Below are 19359 nucleotides of genomic sequence, written 5' to 3' on the forward strand. Positions count from 1 at the left end.
ACAACCGAGGAGATTGTTAATCTAAGGCAGTGAAGTCACACTAATTTCTCCTTCAGGCGGAAAAGCCTCTTTACAACAATAAAAGCACAGAAAAGATGAAGCTAAACATAAATGAAGACGTCTACAAGAGTTGTTTGAGTATTTCTTGTTCTTCTTAGCTTCTGAGAGCATGACTACTTATATAGCCCCACTCAGGGCGGCTGGAAACATTCCAAGCGCCTGGAATGAGATAGAAATCTATTCCCAACGCAAAGTCACGTTGATATGGATGCAATTCGGGTTTCGAGCGCCCCGACTTGCTTCGGAAGCCCCGGACTGGTCCGTGAGCCTCGACCTGCTCCAGGTGCCCCGAACTGGAAATCAAAAAACCACTTCAAATCTGTCCAGATCCGAAACTATCACAAGAGAAAGAACATGAACGAAAATCAAAACACCAAATCTGTCCAGATCCGAAACTATCACAAGAACAGAAATCATTAAAACCTCACTACAACCTATTAAATCTGTCCACTACATCACAGTCAGGTCGGAAAAAAAAAACAAAAAACAAAACTCCATTGCATCCAAATCTCTCCATCTGAAACTCTTCATCATTCGAAACTCATTCGAAAGGCAGTGCAAGAAACAAAATCGGTTATCCAACTCCCAAATCCATTCCAGTAAATCCAAAACCACTACATGAAAGTAATGCAATCACCAAAACACGATACAATCTCTCGCAACAAAACATAAAATCAAGCAAACTCTCGTGGGGAACTAGGAACAACATCTGAATCCCTATGCGAAACTGCTGAGGAAGTACACATCCATACCTACAAGAGGAAAATCTACTTGCCTTGCCATCGGGAACTCCCACCCTTGGAGGAAACCTACGTCGCTGTCACCGCTCTCCATGCTAAGTCGCTCGCCGAACCCGTTCTACCCAACGAAACCCCTCCCTTCCCGTTTTCCCCTTCTCTAGGTCATTATCTCCTCTCCCATTAATTGGGTTCCAAGTATTCCTAGTAAGCCCACCCCCTAATCTGGCCCATGACTTAGATTATGTATTAACTTAAAAGCTCTACTAATATTTCTAGAGAATCTCACTTAATCCTTAAATAACATTAGCATGAACCCTATTTTCCATGACATTTTTTTTAAAAAAACAAACCTGGCTCTAACCTTTAAAGAAACTAAGTTCCTAATTTAAACATTCAAATTAAAATGAAACCTTACAAATATAATTTTCAAATAAAGTACATTTAGAACAATCTTCCATGGAACTAGACCAATCACCTCTAGGAATATTCAAATCGCTAAAATTGAATACTTTGATTAAAAAAAATATTAGCCTCTTCACATTTGATGCATATATCGAAATACATGTTAAATTAAAATTAAATCCTTTATAAAATACATAAAAATCACCTAACTGAACAGGATTACTTAGAGCATCATTTCCTCAACAATACTTTCATGACTTTGCAAAGTCTGATAAAGAGTGATAGGATTGATAAGATGAATGATCAAGTCATAACCTAAGTCAAATCTACATGAATTCCTTATAAAGGTCGCTTAACTCTCATAACTTATTTAAGAATTCATTGCAGTTTCACTTTTTCTTCTATCAAGTTGTAAGTCTCTCAAAGGTACTAAGCTGATAAGTACATATCATTCTTCTTTCATTAACCTATCTAGTTTGCTTTGGTCTTACTAACTTCAGAAATGAATGTAGCCTTCTAATCCTAAACTTGCAGTATTTATAAATAGATCACTATTCAATAGTAATCATTCACAATTAGTAGAAATGGATTCACTAGCATTGACACATTGTGTCAATGCTAGATCTGCATATGATTCAGATAGATTATTAACCCAAGATAATCGGAACTGAATACTCACCACACTCAGTTTTATATTGATAGAAGACAATAATACAAACAATTCTTCAATATCAACTTATTGAAAATAGATGAAAGTTGAAAATAATACAAAAAAAAAATACCTTTGACAATTGGACCTGGCTCTTGATCACTAGTAGAATTTTGATTTTTTACTTCGTCTATTCACCGAAGTCGTAGACAGATAATTACCGAAGCAGACACACGTGAAGTAATAGGATACTATTTTACTTCATCCTATTACCGAAATCGTATCCAGGAAAAAAAATGAAGTCTTTGATCGATTCAACGAGGCAAAACCGGTTCCAAGTTGGACCGATGCTGAAATAAAAAAACATCTTTTACTTCGTTTGTTTTGTAAAGTGCCGAAGTAAAAAAATGTTATATAACTGCACGATTTAAATGTATTACTGAAGTAAAAAAATATCTTTTTACTTCATCGATTGTGTAACATGCTGAAGTAATAGATGACATACAACATCAAGATTTATATTGATTGACGAAGTAAATATAATCTATAACTTCGCCATATTTTTTATTTATCGAAGTAGTTGATATTATGTTACTTCATAATTTATATTTATTAACAAAGTAATTGATTGTCAAGACTTCATTGTTTTGTATTATACTGAAATAATTAATAAGATATGACTTCGTAATTATTAAACTGCGGTGAAGTAAATTTTACCTTTGACTTCGGTACAATTTTAATGTGATGAAGTAAAAAAAAAAAATTCACTTTATCAAAATTAAATATATATATACCTTAAAATATATTAATTAGATCAACAAAATGACAAATACCAAAATAATCCAAAAATTTATCATCAATCCACAATTATATATTTATATATCCATAAATCCACAAGCATAACTAAAAAATACATCCACAAACCAAAAGTGTAACCACAGGTATATATGTCCAAAAATCCATAATGTAAAATAAAATATTTATCCTAACGTACATGACCCACTTAGGCACATAGATACGAGTAGATGAATTCGCTCCATTCACTTCTGACTTTATCATATTGGAATTAATTGTAATATTGATTGTTGATTGTTCCTGCAAACTTTCATGTAACAAAAATTAGAAAAATGCATTAGATTTATAAAACTATTACATTGATTATATATCATAAAGAAGAAACTAACCATCTTCTCCAACTATGAATTTTCACATTCAACTATCTCTTTCATGTACCTCATCACACAATATCTACATTCAACATAACCACTTTATTTTAGATTACCCTATAATGTAATAAAAAAAGTAATGCAACAATTACAATCCAAATAATAAGAACTATCCATTTATGTCTTAATATATATGTACAATGCATACCGTCAATTGCTTAAAACCTGGTGCTTTAGCAATACTCTTTGAGGCATTGTACATCTTGACCCCACTACATTTTAAAAAGTAAAAAAGTTATATTTTTCATATAAATATGCATTCAAAATCAACACAATCTACTACCTACTTGGTCACCATAGTTTTCCATGCATCATCTCGATTTCTATTAGACATAGAGTCCAATAAATATATCATATTTTTATCTTCAATGACGATAGTTAAGTTCCAATGGTACCTGCAAAAATAAAAATATAACATTGACTAATATGTAGTAAGAATCGATAATTAAATAATTAAAATATTACCCAGTGTTGTATGGGATGAGGCAGATGTTGTCTCTACACATTGCTTCCAACTGATCAGCAATATGTTGTGATATGTCACGACCATCTTTACAAAGTGGGCATGTAGGTATGTTGTCGAGATCCACAAATGAAATATAATCAGTCCTATCTTCATCTTTCAAATATTTATAGAGGTAACTGCACTCAAAGATTATATAACTTGGTTAGAAATGCTTCAAAATGTGGGCAAGTTCCAAATAAAATATTAAAATGCAAACAAATATTGCAAGTTAGACATAACATACCCCATGTAAATCAAAATTTGTCTGGCACCTATCTCTCTCATCTCTATAACACACAAGATATCTTCTCTTAGCAACCGTATACTTTTAGGACGTCCAAACATAGTGTCCATAAACTCTATGTATATGCTCTCCGATTCATTCATCAATCTATCAACATGTGAGTAAATATACTTGCATGCCATGGGTAATATCTTTTCTATATCCTTGAACTTGTCATGATGACCAAGAACATCCGATAGAGCAAATGGTTGAGGTTTTCCCTTCTTCTCCAATTTAGAATATTCATACAAGCTTTATAAATTAAACCATTGTCCAAGCAACATATATAAAAACTGCAAACACAAAATCAAGTGAAACTTACAGTACCTTTGTTGTTGGAAAAATTACCAACACTTTAGGCCAACCAACAATGACTCCAACTGCATCTTTGTTGATTCTTGGTCCAGACTTAATTGGGATTGGAAGCTCTGCTTCTTCATCTAAAACAACATCAACAGATACCTGGAAAAAATTGAAAGATCTGCCTCCTGATATTATTGTGTCATACGCCACCACGTTTTCAAATTGTTTTACAGCTAAGTGGCATTTCTTCCTCTTTTAAGAATAAAAAGATAATATATATATATATATATATTGAAAAAAATAATTTGACTAGAAATCAAGAAATTTAGAACCTTTATATTTGAAATATCGTATTCATAAACTTCTTCCACATCATCTAACACCTTTGGATCTTTCATGTTTGAGCCATTGTTCAATACTGTAGTCTCAGAACATCGATCATTGATGACTAGTATAACACTAGTAAGTTAAGTCTTCAATTTCTCCAATTCAACCTTTAACCTTTTAATCTCTTCCAATTGTTCTTTGAAATTTTCGACCATAATGTTTAAGACTGATTCCATCTTCTTTCTTGGAGTTTTAAAGTAGACTTGAGGTTTTACGAACCCTCCCACACCTCTAACCCTTCCATAATGTTCTTGGCTTCTTAAGACAGTGGTTAACACATCATTCATCCCAAAAGATTTAAGATGTCCTTTCTCTTTCTTTTCCAACAAGTCATCCTACAACTAAACATTTATAATTTTTTTCTGCAACTTTTGACGTCTCCTCATTTGTTATGTTACCAGATTTGTCTTCCCAGGCTTTACGCCAAAGCACTGATCTATCAACTTCCTCGTCTTCAGCAATTATGTTATTCTCTCTCTATAATTCTAAATTCATCAACTCAAGAACATGAAAAATTTGCTTAAAATGACAAATAGAATGTTTCATAGCTTACAGTTCAACCTCCAAGCCGATGTAACTCTTGCGAGACATTATGTGATGATATTTACAATGCATGGTCTGTTCTTTTTGTTTTTCATGAATAACCTACATTATTATGTTCTTTAGTTAAGAATGAAAATTAATAGTTCTTAAAAGAAACATGACAATTTATAAATTATACCTCCCATGATGGATCCAGTCTCGCATCCACAAATGCTTTCCAATATGTTATTGGGAGATGATACTGACTTGGTGGAGAAATTAACTTTTCAGGATTTTTCCTATTTGATCATACAAATCTACTGATCAATTTGTTTTTGAAATCTCGCCATTTTTGAACTGCTGAACTCATTACAACAGACTCACTAGGGGTGTCAAAAATGAACCCGACCCGACGACCCAACCCGAGTCGACCCGAAAAAAATCGGGTTCGGGTTGGGCATTTTCGGGTTCGGGTCGGGTTCGGGTTGGAGGGTTGGAGAGTAAATGAGTCTCGGGTTGGGTCGGGTTGGGTTCGGGTTGACCCGGGTTGACCCGGGTTGACTTAAATATAGGGTTTTATGGGTTTTTTTGGGGTTAAATCAAATTTTATTTTAAAAATTTAGATGTTTTTATATATATTAATATCATGTTTGTATGATAATGATGGAATATTGAGATAAAAGTGAAGAATTATAGGGAAAATAGTCCAAAAAAGTCGTTTTGAATCGAATTTTCGGATTATATGGGTCGGGTTCGGGTTGATCGGGTTGGTCGGGTTTGGGTTCGGGTTGAGGTGTTTTGGGTTGAACTCGGGTTCGGGTCGGGTTCGGGTTGGGTTAAAAAAAAAAAAAAAAAAACTCAACCCGACCTAACCCGACCCGACCCACCCGAATTGACACCCCTAAGACTCACTTTGTGGAGCTAGTTCGAAGACATTCTGTAAAAAAAAATATTAATTGGTATTATTTCATTTCGTATATACATGTACATGTTTAAAAAAATATCTATATAAAATGTTACTATGTGAAAATCGGCAAAATACTTCGAATATTATCCGAAGTAATAAGTAGATAATTATCGATGTAGACGCACGTGAAGTAAAAGGATAAATTTTTTATTTCACCACACGATTACCGAAGTCTATCACAGATCCAAAAAGGATAAAAAACCTATACTACTTCATCGAGACCAGTAATAATACCGAAGAAGTTAATGATTATTACTTCATAGGTTACGTTGTTTGACGAAGTAAAATATGTATACAACTTCACAAATTTTGAATTTTGGTACAGTAATTGTTTAATTTTACTTCTGAATAATTTGACTTGGTCGAATTATTTATTATTATATTACTTCATCGTAGTATGAAGTAATAGAGCATATTTTACTATAACAAAAAAATTAATATAGTGAAGTAATTTATACGAAATACTTTCATAAATTTGATCAGAAGTAAGTAAATAATTTCTTTAACTATGCCATTATTTAAATTTATCAAAGTCGTTTGTATTATATTACTTCATTAGTCATTTATAATGTCGAAGTAATTGACCATATTTTACTATAATACAATTTTAATTGACAAAAATATATACTATAATATTTAACTCTAATATAATATTTTTCACCTCAAAATTGAACCAATATATCACAAACATATATCATATACAATCCAAAAATGTATTCATAAAAGACATGTTTAACCATAACACAAAAACTTTTCTATCCATAAATCTCTAAATACAATATAAAATTTATATCATAGCCTACACTTAGGCACCCATATAGAAATAGACGAATTCGCTCCAATCACTTCTGACTTCATCATACTGAGATTGATTGTAATACTGTTTGTTTTTGATGCTGCAAACTGAAACATTAACAGAAGTTTGAGTATTAATGAAAAATAACTCAATATTTTATAAAAAAAAATATTTCATAAAGAAGAAATTCACCTTCCTCTCCAATTATGGATCTTCATCCAAGACTATCTCTTGCATGTACCGCATCACACAATATCCACAATCAACACCACCATTTTGTTTAAGATTATCCTAATGAAATTAAAAATGTCATGCAAGAAGTCACAATCCAAATAATAAAAATTATTAATTGATGTCTAAATATATAGTCACAATACATACTGTTAATTTTTTAAAACCTGCTCCTTTTGAAATATCCTTTGATGCATTGTATATCTTGACCCCACTACATTGTAAACAATAGAAAATTATTTTTTTAACCTATAATGAATTCAATGCATTCAAAATTAGCATAATCTACTATTTCCTTAGTCACAATAATTTGCCAAGCATGGTCTCAATTCCTGTTACTCAAAGAGTCCAATAAATATATCATATTCTTATCTTCATTAATTATAGTTAAGATCTAATGGTACCTGCACAAATGGAAATATAACATTGAATAACATGTAGTAAGAATTGATAAATAATAAAAAACTTACCCAGTGTTATACGGGATGAGGCATATGCTATCTCTGTTAGATGCTCCCAACTGAGCAGCAATATCTTGTGACAATTTACTGCCTTCTTCACCCACACCGCATGTAGGTATGTGACCAGGATCCACAAATGACACATACTCAGCTCTTTTTTCTTTCTTCAAGTATTTGTAAAGGTAATTACAAGGCAATATACCCCATGTAAACCAAAACAAAGCATGTGAACAAATATTGGGACCAAAGCAAAACATATGAACAAATATTGTATTTAACGCATAACATACCCCATGTAAATCAATATTTGTCTGACACCCATCTCTCTCATCTTCATAAAGCGTAAGATATCTTCTCTCAGCAACCATACACTTTTAGGACATTCAAACATAATTTCATCAAATTCTATATGTATGCTCTCATCTTCAGGTATCAATCTGATAACATACGAGTAAATATATTTGCATGTCATCGGCAACGTTTTTTCAATTTCCTTGTACTTATCCTGATGATCATGAATATCCGAAAAAGCAAATGATTGATGTTGCACATTCTTCTACAAAATTTTAAAATATTCATATGAGTATTCAAATAATTGAGGCTTTTTCAAATACCAACTTTTTAAGTAAATTGAAAGTACCTTCTTTCTTGATAAAATTACCAACTCTTTAGGCCAAGCAACAATTGTTCCAATAACATCATTGATGATTGTTGGTCCAGACGGAATTGAAATTGGAAGCTTTGCTCCTTCATCTAACACAACATCAATAGATACCTTGAAATTCTCTTCCCTAAGTGGAACATGATAAATTGATATATTTAGGCCTCCTTCTGATAGTACTGTGTCGTAGGTCACCACATTTTCACGTTGCTTCACAACCAGGTTACATTTTTTTTCCCTTTAATAAAAAAATAAATTGTATATAAATACCTTAATTTGAAAGAAAAATCAATTTGACATAAAATTGATAAATATAAAACCTCCAAGCTTGAAGCGCCACATTAATAAATCTCCACATCATCTCTCCATTTTGGATCGTTCATGTTTGAGGACTTGTTCGATATAACAACCTCACAAGTTTGATTATCAATGACCTGAGCAAGTTGAGCCTTCAATTTCTCTACTTCAGCCTTCAAGCTCATATTCTTCTCCGATTGTTCTTTAAAATTATCAATCAAATCCTTTAGGACTGATTACTCTTTCTTGCAGTTTTAAAGTAGAGTTGGGATTTTACACATCCTCCCACACCTCTAACCCGTCCAGAGTGTTCTTGATTTCCTAAAACAATGGTTAACACATCATTCATCCCAGAAGATTTGAACTCTCCTATGATTTTCTTTTCCATTAAATCATCCTACAATATGAGATGTAACAAATCAATCCAAAATTTTCAATATTATTTAACTAGGCAATATGAAAAGTAGATAAAAAAACAATTACAATTTTTGCAATGACTTCTGCTATCTCCATATTTGTTATGTTGCCAAATTTATCCTCACGGGCTTTACGCCAAACATCGATCTATCAACTTCCTCATTTTCAGTAATTATTTTTTTCTCCCTCTACAATTCGAAAAATGATCAGTTACATAATATTAAATACTTGCTTAAAAATGATAAGTATAATTGCATGGTAGCTCACCAATTCAGTCTCTAAGTTGATGTAACATTTGTGAGACAATCTGTAATGATATTTATAATGCACCATTCGTTCTGTTTGCTTTTCATGAATAACCTACATAGAAGATACATTCATAAACACCCGTATGCATTATATATATAGCAGACATGCAAACAATTATAAGTGTAAGCACCCATATGCATTTTCACGTTGCTTCCTAAAGCAGTATTGCATTATATAATGTATGATACAATTTAATGTAAGCACTATAACTATAAGCAATATTGCATTATAAGTGTAAGCAGTATTGCATTACATAGTGTAAGCACTTGAAAAACTGCAAAATACAATTTATAAGCAAAATTTGCCATACTGTATAATTCAACAACAGGAGAACTCTATAAATGTAAAATGCAAAATTTAAAAGTAAAATTTGCACTTAAAAAACATCAAAATGCAAAATTTATAAGCAAAATTTGTCATACTGTAAAATTTCCTAACCATAATCCTAACTATAAATTGCATTTTGCCTAACTATAATATTATTAGGTAATACATGTAAAGTAATACTCGGTAAGCAATTGAAAAACACCATACTGTATAATTCAACGTGTAAATGTAGGAAATTACAAATGTAAAAGTACAAACAACACCATACTTTAAAAGACAACAAATTTTATAATCAAAATTTGCCTATGAGATATTTCAAAAATTTTCAGCTAACACAGTACAAGTGTGTACCTCCCATGATGGATGAAGTCTCTCATCTACAAATACTTTCCAAATTACTTTTGGGATCTGATATTGACTAGGTGGAGAACTCAATTTTTCAGGATTGTCTTTATTTGGCCTAACAAATCTGCTAGTAAGTTTATTTTTAAAATCTCGCCACTTTTGAGATGTTGAATTCATCACAGCAGTCTCACTTTGTGGTGATAATTCGAACACATTCTACAACACAAAAAATTAGTTAATACTATTAATAGAGAAGTTGAAAAGGAATAAGAAAATAATAGACATACAAGCTGGATAATTATACACCTAATATGACAAGAATTGATTAAATAAAACAATGATAGGTATATGATAAGAATGGATTAAATAAAACAATGGCAGCAGATAGTTGAAAGCTAACTTGATTTGAGATTGTATGTATTTATTAATCTTACCGAAATCTGTTCCCACAATTTTTGTTTTATATTTTCTGAGACAGTAGGCCAAGACTTCATGTTGATTGGCACCATGGTTCTAGCAACAGAGCCAATGTACGATTGCAATGTCTTTCCATTTGCATTGTATAATGGTCGGCCCATGTCATCATAATCAATCTTCGCTTTTTTCCCCCATCTTGCAGCTGTAGTAAATTTACACATTGATGTAGGACCTCGTTTGTTCTTCTGCACATTTACAGAACGTTCTTCTCTATCAATAACTTCATGTACCTCTGTATCAACTACACCATGTATCTCCTCAACTGCTACTACTTATTTTTTACGACCCATCGAGTATTGTCTGCATAAGAACAACAATGAAACCACTATTAAAATTGGTACAAAAACATAAACATGACATATATAATCATAATAACAAAAATATAAATAAATAGCAACACAAGTGTAAACATAACATACAATTGAATAACATAATTTTTTAAAGTGCATAAAACATTACACAAAAATTCAAAACATCATTTTTTTTCTTTTTTGTGACCCAAACACCCTCAATTTCTTAGCTAAAGTATCTTTTATGAGTAGGAATGCAATGAGTATCAACATCATCAATTGATCTAGAATCAGGAATACTACTCCAATTATCATCAACATCTCCCTCATAACATCTATTTGTAACTAGAAGCACAATTGACCACCCCTTTGTTAATGGGTCATCAATATAAAAGACTTGGTTGACTTGACTTGCAAGCACAAATTCGTCATTCTTGTGTCCTCGATTGTTCAAGTTGACTAAGGTGAAGCCACATTCATCATTGTTGATTATTCCTTTATCATTTGCAACCCACGTACATTTCAAAAGAGGAACTTGAAATTGATGATAGTCTAATTCCTATATTTCATCAATCACTCCATAGAAAGACACATCAGCTAGCAAGGAATTCTTATCTTTAGCACTACATACAAGCATAGTGTTGGCAACTAAAGAAACCCCACTGTTTTGGCAAACTCTGTCATCATCTCGCGCCTTTGTTTGGTATAAATTGTCAATTATCACATAACAATTATACTTAATGATTTGTGCACGCGGTCCATGTGCCAACCATGTTAATGTTGATGTTGTCACACCATTGCAACTGTCAATTTCAGCTGCCACCTAACATGTATTCAATTTGAATATGGTGATTAAAAATAGTAGATATAAGTTGTTTAGCACAAATGATATTAAAAATTTGATGAATCTAATACCCACCTTTGCACGAAACCAATCAATAAACCTCTTGTTGTGAGCATCTTGTATCCACCTTTCATCTTTCTCTTTTTTGGGAAACATTGATTTCAAAAAAATTTTATGTTCACTGTAGAAGTATTAGTATGTAAATTTAAGTGAGACATTAGATAATCTCTATTATGTATGCAGAATTATAAATAATACAACACACATACATTATATAGCGAGATACTTCTTCCATATTTTCTAGCACAGTCAAATGTGCTTGTTGCAGATCAACTTGTTGCACTATAATTGGTGTGTTGCATGTTTGCATGCTAGAACCATTTGCTTTCGGGTCTCGAATTGGTGTGATGCATGCTTGGAAGCCAGAACCATTTGCTTTCGGATCTCGAATTGATTGAGGAACTCTAATAGGATCAACGTCATTGAGGTATTCTGAACAAAATTCAATTGCTTCTTCTGCTAAATATCTCTGAACAATGCAACCTTCAGGATATTTTCGATGGCCTACATAACTCTTAAGCACCTTCATGCATCTTCCAAATGGATACATCCATCTAAAGTAAATTGATCCACATAATCGGACTTCTCGAACAAGATGGACAATTAAGTGAAGCATGACATCGAAGAAAGATGGGGGGAAATATTGCTCCAATAAGCATAGTGTAACAACCAATTCAGATTGCAACTTATTTAACTTGGCTACATCTATAACTTTGCAAGAAATATCTTTGAAGAAAAAAGCATAATCTTATGATAGTATATCTAACATGTTTTGGCAGCACATCACGTATAACTATTGGCAAGAAATGCTGCATTAAAACATGACAATCATGGGATTTCAAGCAAGTCAACTTTAGCTGATCCATGCACACAATATTAATGTTTGAAGAAAAACCTTCTGGAACTTTTATATCCTTTAATGACTTGCACACTTGTAACTTTTCTTTTTTTGTGAATGAGCACGCAGCAAAAGGAAGATATGTTCTCTTCTCCTCAACTATAGGTGTTAATTCAGGTCTAATTTCCATTTCAACCATGTCCAACCTAGCTGCCACATTATCCTTGATTTTTCCTTTAACATTCATCAAAGTATTAATGAGGGATTCAAATACATTTTTCTCGATGTGCATAACATCAAGAAAATGTCTTACATGCAAGTGTTTCCAGTAAGGAATATTAAAAAATATTGACTTCTTCTACCAACATTTTCTGAAATTTATTGCTTCTAAATCTTTTTCTTCTATATTGACTTCCAACTTATTAGCCTTTGCAAGCTTTTTTTTTCCCTTTCACACTTATCTTCTTTCCAAACTCACACCTTATGTCAGAAAGTTTCTCAAACAACTTAATCCCAGATAATGGTCTAACTGCTTCTCCAAGTTCTTCCATGCCATTAAACTCTTTCATTTGCCTACGATAGGGATGAAACCGTGATAGGAATCGTCTATGGCCCGTAAATGACATTTCCTTCTCATTTTCCAAGTGCCTTGCATAAGTATCTTGTCCACATACTGGACATGCATAATAACCATGTGTAGTACATCCACTAAGGTTACCGTAGGTAGGAAAATCATTGATGGTTCATAATAAGACTCCTTTAAGAGTGAAAAACTCCCTTCGATAAGCATCATAAACTCCATCAACTCCTGCCCACAATTGTTGCAAATCTTCAATTAACACCTTCAGATAGACATCAATATCGTTTCTAGGCTGCTTAGGCCTTGAAATGAGCATAATTAGCATAATGTATTTCCTCTTCATACACATATTTGGAGGTAAATTATAGTTAACCAACATAATAAGCCAACAGCTGTACCGACTACTAAGGTTGCTATGAGGATTAACGTCATCAGCTGCAAGTGCTAGACGAAGATTTCTTGGCTCACTTTCAAAATCGGGCCACATATGATCCACTAACTTCCACGATGGTGAATCAACTGGATGACGTAACTGACCAACAACTCTTGTAGAATCTGCATGCCATGTTAAATTTCTTGAGGTCTCCAAAGGTTTAAACATGCGCTTAAATCTTGGTATGGGAGGGAAATACCAAACCACCTTAACAGGAACACCTTTCTTTTCAACTTTGTTTTTGGTTAACTTCCACCGTGACAACTAAAGATTTAAACATGCGCTTAAATCTTGGTATGGGAGGGAAATACCAACGACCTTAACAGGAACACCTTTCTTTTCAACTTTGTTTTTGGTTAACTTCCACCGTGACAACTAAAGATTTAAACATGCGCTTAAATCTTGGTATGGGAGGGAAATACCAACGACCTTAAAAGGAACACCTTTCTTTTCAACTTTGTTTTTGGTTAACTTCCACCGTGACAACTAAAGATTTAAACATGCGCTTAAATCTTGGTATGGGAGGAAAATACCAAACCACCTTAACAGGAACACCTTTCTTCTCAACTTTGTTTTTGGTTAACTTCCACCGTGACAACTAAAGATTTAAACATGCGCTTAAATCTTGGTATGGGAGGAAAATACCAAACCACCTTAGCATGAACACCTTTCTTCTCAACCTTGTTTTTGGTTAACTTCCACCGTGACAAGCCACATTTAGGGCAACTTACGCAGTTTTTATATTGCTTTCTATAAAGAATGCAATCATTAGAACGAGCATTAATCTTTGCATGAGTCAACGACAAACAACTCAACGTCTTTTTTACATCATACATTGAGAACGGTAGATTGTGATTACTTGGCAACATATCCCCAAAATCCAATAGTAAATCTGAAAATAGAACATCACTCATTCCATGCCTTGCTTTTGTATTGTACAGTTTCACAAGTGCACTCAATTTTGTGTAACGTTGACATCCCTTGTACAGCGACTTCTCTGATTCCTCTAAAAATTTCATAAATTCTTCAGGATTTTCTGTACAGTCATCATACGTTGCCTCACACATATGAGCGGTTTCAAAATTGTCATAATCATTATTAATTGGCTTCTAATTGACACTCCATTTTACTTTATCATCTTTGGCAGGCTCACCATGCCAAATCCAATTCACATAATTTTGACTAAAATCATGGAAATAAAGATGCTCTGAAATGGACTTCACCGATCCTTTTTTAAGATTGATACATTTGCAACAAGGACAATGAATATCATTGGGGTCAATATTGAGATTCTGTAAACAATATCTAATGAACTGTTCCACACCCTCCTCATACTATTTGGACTTTCTATCCAAGTATATCCAAGATTTATCCATTGAAATCAAGCAAAATCTACAAACAAATAGGTCAAAATTAAAAGATATTAAAGTGAATAAACAAAAGTTAAAACTACATGTAGTTCAAAATGTAAAACCCATGAAACTTTAATTTATAAATCCTAATGCAAGAATTAAGAAGAGACAGTTCAAAGAGGTAGGTGTGTGGTATGAAGAAAATTTTATTAGCATTAATAAACTAACTTCTAATAGTATTGAGTTGTTTATAATATGGGTTGATTAACAAAAGAGTCAGTCAGTAATTTCATAATTGCATTATAAATAACAATATAGATTTGTAAATATAATTTTAGCATAGCTTTTGGCACCAATATCGAAGTTCCTTTCTCCCCCTCCTGATTGTCGCAGTTGCCGCATCCCTCTTCTCCTCTCTCCTCTTTTCATTATTGAGCGTATGACTCATGTTATGTGGATGACTAGATACGTTGGCTTAATTTCATTTTCCCAACATTTTATTTATAGTTTAACGTTATTTTGTAGAAATTTGGACTTGAACTTGATGTTAAGCTGATAAGATTGTTTTTTTTTGTCATAGACTGGATTGTCAAGGAGCATTCCTTTGCTCCTTGGTTCTTTTGCTTCTCATTTAGACTCAGATGAATCTGGAGACAAAAAAATCAAGAGGAGAGACTTAAGGAAGAGAAGACAAGAATCATCGGATGATTATTCATCATCGTCTGAAGAGAATGAGAGGAAAGGCAAGCTAAAGCGAAAACAAAGAAAGAGAAGTAGAGAAGTGAAAAATAAGCGAAAGGAAAAAAAAATCTGATAACCATTTCTAGAACTGTACTTTTTTCTTAAACTTATTATTATTATTATTATTATTATTATTATTATTATTTTGCACAATGGGTTTATATAATTTTTGGGATGTAGAGTTAAGGACTTAATTGATTTATTATTTTTTTTATTGCTTTATTGCTGCTCAGCAGTGGACGTTTCTGACAATGATTGTGAAAGAGACCTATTTCATCAAAACAATGAAGAGATTGTAAGGAATGAATTAGGATTGGATTGGATGCTAAGATCCACAGATAAAATGATAGAGAATAGCCATGAACATGATAAGAAGGAAGAAACTCAAAAGCATGAAGCTGTTGAGGTGATTTAAGGACTTAGTCCTAACACTTCTAGAGAAAAACATCACAATAAAATAACAAGCTTTCAAAATTTTTTTTGGCACGAATATAGAGAAAAGCACAAGATCAGAAAAATCAGGAAAATTGACAAGAGAATCTCACCAACAAATTGCTAAGATCTTGAAGATTAACAAAAGAAGAGTTTCAATCTAGAAAAAAACAAATACAACACTAGTAAGAAAGAGGATCTTACAGTGGAATCGAGCGGCGAACACAACCCTAGCACTGTCGTGACAACCCTAGCACTGTCGCGCCGCTGAAGAACACAACCCTAGCCTATCGGGTTGATGAAGAAGAAGGAAACCTAACAGGTCGTGTTGATGAAGAAGGAAATCATCGAACCTTGATGAAGAAGGTTTAACTCATGTTTCAATTGGTTCAAACTTATTACTTCATCACTTAAAATTATAAATTTTATTTTGACACTTATTACTTCATCGAATACATATTACGAAGTAAATCCTCGCGTAAAATTATATGTGAAACCCACTTTTTTTAATTTATGAAATCTAAAATAGTATTTACTATGCCAATTTTATTATCGAAGTATATTAGCATATATTACTTCATAATTAACAATTGCCGAAGTAACCAGTGGCGAAGTATATCATCAAAATTCACATAGTATGCATAGAATATTTTGCTGCATAAGAACATAAATGTATAAATTGGATTAACAAATTTAAATGAACAGTAAAATCTAATCTTATACTTACAGAGATCTCTCCCCAAACTTTTTGTTTTATGTTTTCTGGAACAACAGGCCAGGACTATATATTAATTGGCACCATGGATCTAGTAATAGAGTCAATGTATGATTGTAAAGCCCTTCCATTTGCATTGTATGCTGACCTTCCCATGTTATCATAATCAATCTTTGCTTTTTTGCTCTATCTTGCAGTTGTAATTAGTGTACCCATCAATGTAGGTCCTCTCTTGTTTTTTTGCACATCTACAAGACCTTCTTCATTAGTAAGTCCATGTAGCTCTGCATCAATAACTCCATGCAGAATATCTTCATTTAATCCTTGTAGCTCTTCAACTGTAGATTTTTTCCCCCTCCTTTTTATGACCCATTATGCTCTTTACCGCATAAGAACATAAATGAAATCAATATTAAAATCTACACAATAACGTGAATAATTAAAATCTACCCATTATGCCCATAGGTGCAATTATGTAAAACACCATTAAACCTACACATCAATAAATTAGAGACTAATTTAACTAAAATGACTTGTCAAAAAAGAAAAAAGAAAATGAACATATTTAAGAGAAAAAATATAAAGAGGTTTCAATGATTGTTCTCACCTAGGGTTAGATTCTTTTTTTTAGGATGAGGGAAAGAATTCTATTGACTATATCATTGTTTATTTACTTGAGAGTTTGTTTGATTCAAGATGAAATGTAGAAGCAATCAATTTGTATTAGATTGTAATGGTTTTCTAGAAATTCTGTAGCAACAATGGAAACTCGCATAGAACAACTGATGTAAAATATGGGAAGTGAGCAAGATTTAGATATTGTGATTGGGCTAGTCTAGCTCAAGTGTTTGCTCCGTTATAGTGTCGTTGTGTTGGTTTCTTTTAGTACCTCATATCTGGTTATTATTGAGGCTTGCCTCATTTAAAGGGGTGGATTAGTGAAAATTACGTTATGCACCAAATTCTTGATAGCTCAAGAGGTATAAGTTAAGTCTCATTCCCTTGATTAGTTGAGTTTAACTAGGTTTTTTAGATAGAGTTGGACAAGGGTTTAGGGTTTTTCTAATGTGTGTTGATTGTGCACATTGAACAGATTGACTAGGATCTTGCCAAATTGACAAGAGCTTTAAGAGGTCAAGATTAATAAAGAGCCACACATCAATAGGATTGATTGAAAGTCCAAGAGGTGAACGTCAAGTCTGACTATGAACTTGGCAAGACTCACATCAACATTTTGGTTTTTGGTTCAATGGTTTGGAGGCACAAAACAAGGTGAAGCCAAGGCAAGGTCAATGATGGCATAGGGCAAGCTTAGAGGGCTTAGTCTATCCAAGAGACTAAAATCTTAGCGTGAGAGACAAAATGTCAAGAAGCACATTGAAGAGTTGAAGATATTTGGATTGAGAGATCATGAGCGACACCATAGTCTTGAATTAAATTCAGGATAGTCAGCCAAAAGGGTTATACAATAAAAAAAAAGTTGGTTCTACATAACAGAAAATATGGATCCTACGAGTATGAGAAAATTTGTGAATTTATAAATAAATTAATATGCTAAGATAAGAGTTAGAGCAATTACAATGTAAGCAACCCTTATTAATCGTAATGTTTTACTATAGAAAGGTATTTTGATGCCTCTTCTAATTAGAAGATGTTTTGATATATAGAAAAAAAAATTGAAATATTGGTGATGAGACTATTTTGCATTCGGGATCATTAAAGCGTTTGTGGCATGTGCTAAGGCCCAACTTTAAATTTTGTAACCCTCAAATCATGAAGAACAGAAGATATATTTTACTTACAAATCTTTCCAATTCCTCCCATGCCAAACGCTAAAAGATCTGTTTTTTTTTTCCTTCTTCCTGAAGTTCCATGAGTAAGCCAAATAATGCTCGACTTATCCTCATTTCTTCGGACAAGCTGGAACATCTCACTCCACAAGAAAATTATCACTCAGATTTATGTCGATCTGCTCCGGCCTACTCCAGCAGAGCGTCTTCCGGTCGAAGGCGATGGAAGAACAGAGATGAATAGAGCGAGCAGAGCGTTTTCCGTGTGAAGGCGATGGAAGAACGGAGATGAATGGGAAATAGGGTTTTGAGAGAGGTGGCGGCGCTGTGAAATAGAGACAGTCAAAATCACAATCGGATCCCTATTAAATTGCGGATCCTTATCAAATTGCGGGTTGACGGATATCGGATTGCAACCAACAGAATCCTAATCCAATACAGACTCTCACTCCATTGGGTCCCTTCCGCATGGTTCGCGATTTTTCCTAAAGTCGAAACCCTAGAACATCAAGGACACTTCTGTTCGAATTGTTCGGTAACACTGTCGATGAAATCTCTAATTGACGTAAGTCCCTTTTCACTCATTTCGCAGCAAGCAGCAATGCCAAAAGGTTCGAGTATGATACTATAGGAATCGATCAAGCCTACAAGCAGCAATGCCTTCAAACATTACCTACTCATTCATCTTAAATATTTTACATTAAACAACTTAAATTTTAATTTTATTTACTCAATTTAAATAATTATTATTTAAAATAATAATAATAATTTTAAATATATATTTTTAGATTAATAGTTAAAAACTAATCGTTTTATTCCAATTTTAATTTTAAAATTTATAATTTTTTAATAAATAAATTTTAAAAAATAAAAATAAAATACACTCATGTGGGGTGGGCCAGCCTTGGTTGGCCCAACC

At 33.0% G+C, this 19359-nt stretch overlaps 1 long non-coding RNA gene across 4 annotated transcripts; it reads right to left on the reverse strand.

Annotated features, from left to right (window-relative positions):
* Positions 1-6697: 6697 nt before the first annotated feature.
* Positions 6698-18791, reverse strand: LOC121976850. 4 transcript variants are annotated; one of them, XR_006110699.1, is made up of 13 exons: positions 18453-18790; positions 16663-17029; positions 10323-10665; positions 9895-10104; positions 9175-9267; positions 8974-9095; positions 8514-8887; positions 8173-8431; positions 7823-8088; positions 7542-7692; positions 7222-7285; positions 7033-7131; positions 6698-6947 (listed from the first exon to the last, which is right to left on the reverse strand). It is a non-coding gene; the product is annotated as an uncharacterized LOC121976850 (long non-coding RNA). The 4 variants fall into 4 exon arrangements; XR_006110698.1 differs by having other exon boundaries at positions 7542-7696; XR_006110697.1 differs by having other exon boundaries at positions 7542-8088; positions 18453-18791.
* Positions 18792-19359: the final 568 nt, after the last annotated feature.

This window comes from Zingiber officinale, chromosome 4B (assembly GCF_018446385.1).
Source record: "Zingiber officinale cultivar Zhangliang chromosome 4B, Zo_v1.1, whole genome shotgun sequence".
In the NCBI taxonomy this organism is placed as follows: Eukaryota; Viridiplantae; Streptophyta; class Magnoliopsida; order Zingiberales; family Zingiberaceae; genus Zingiber; species Zingiber officinale.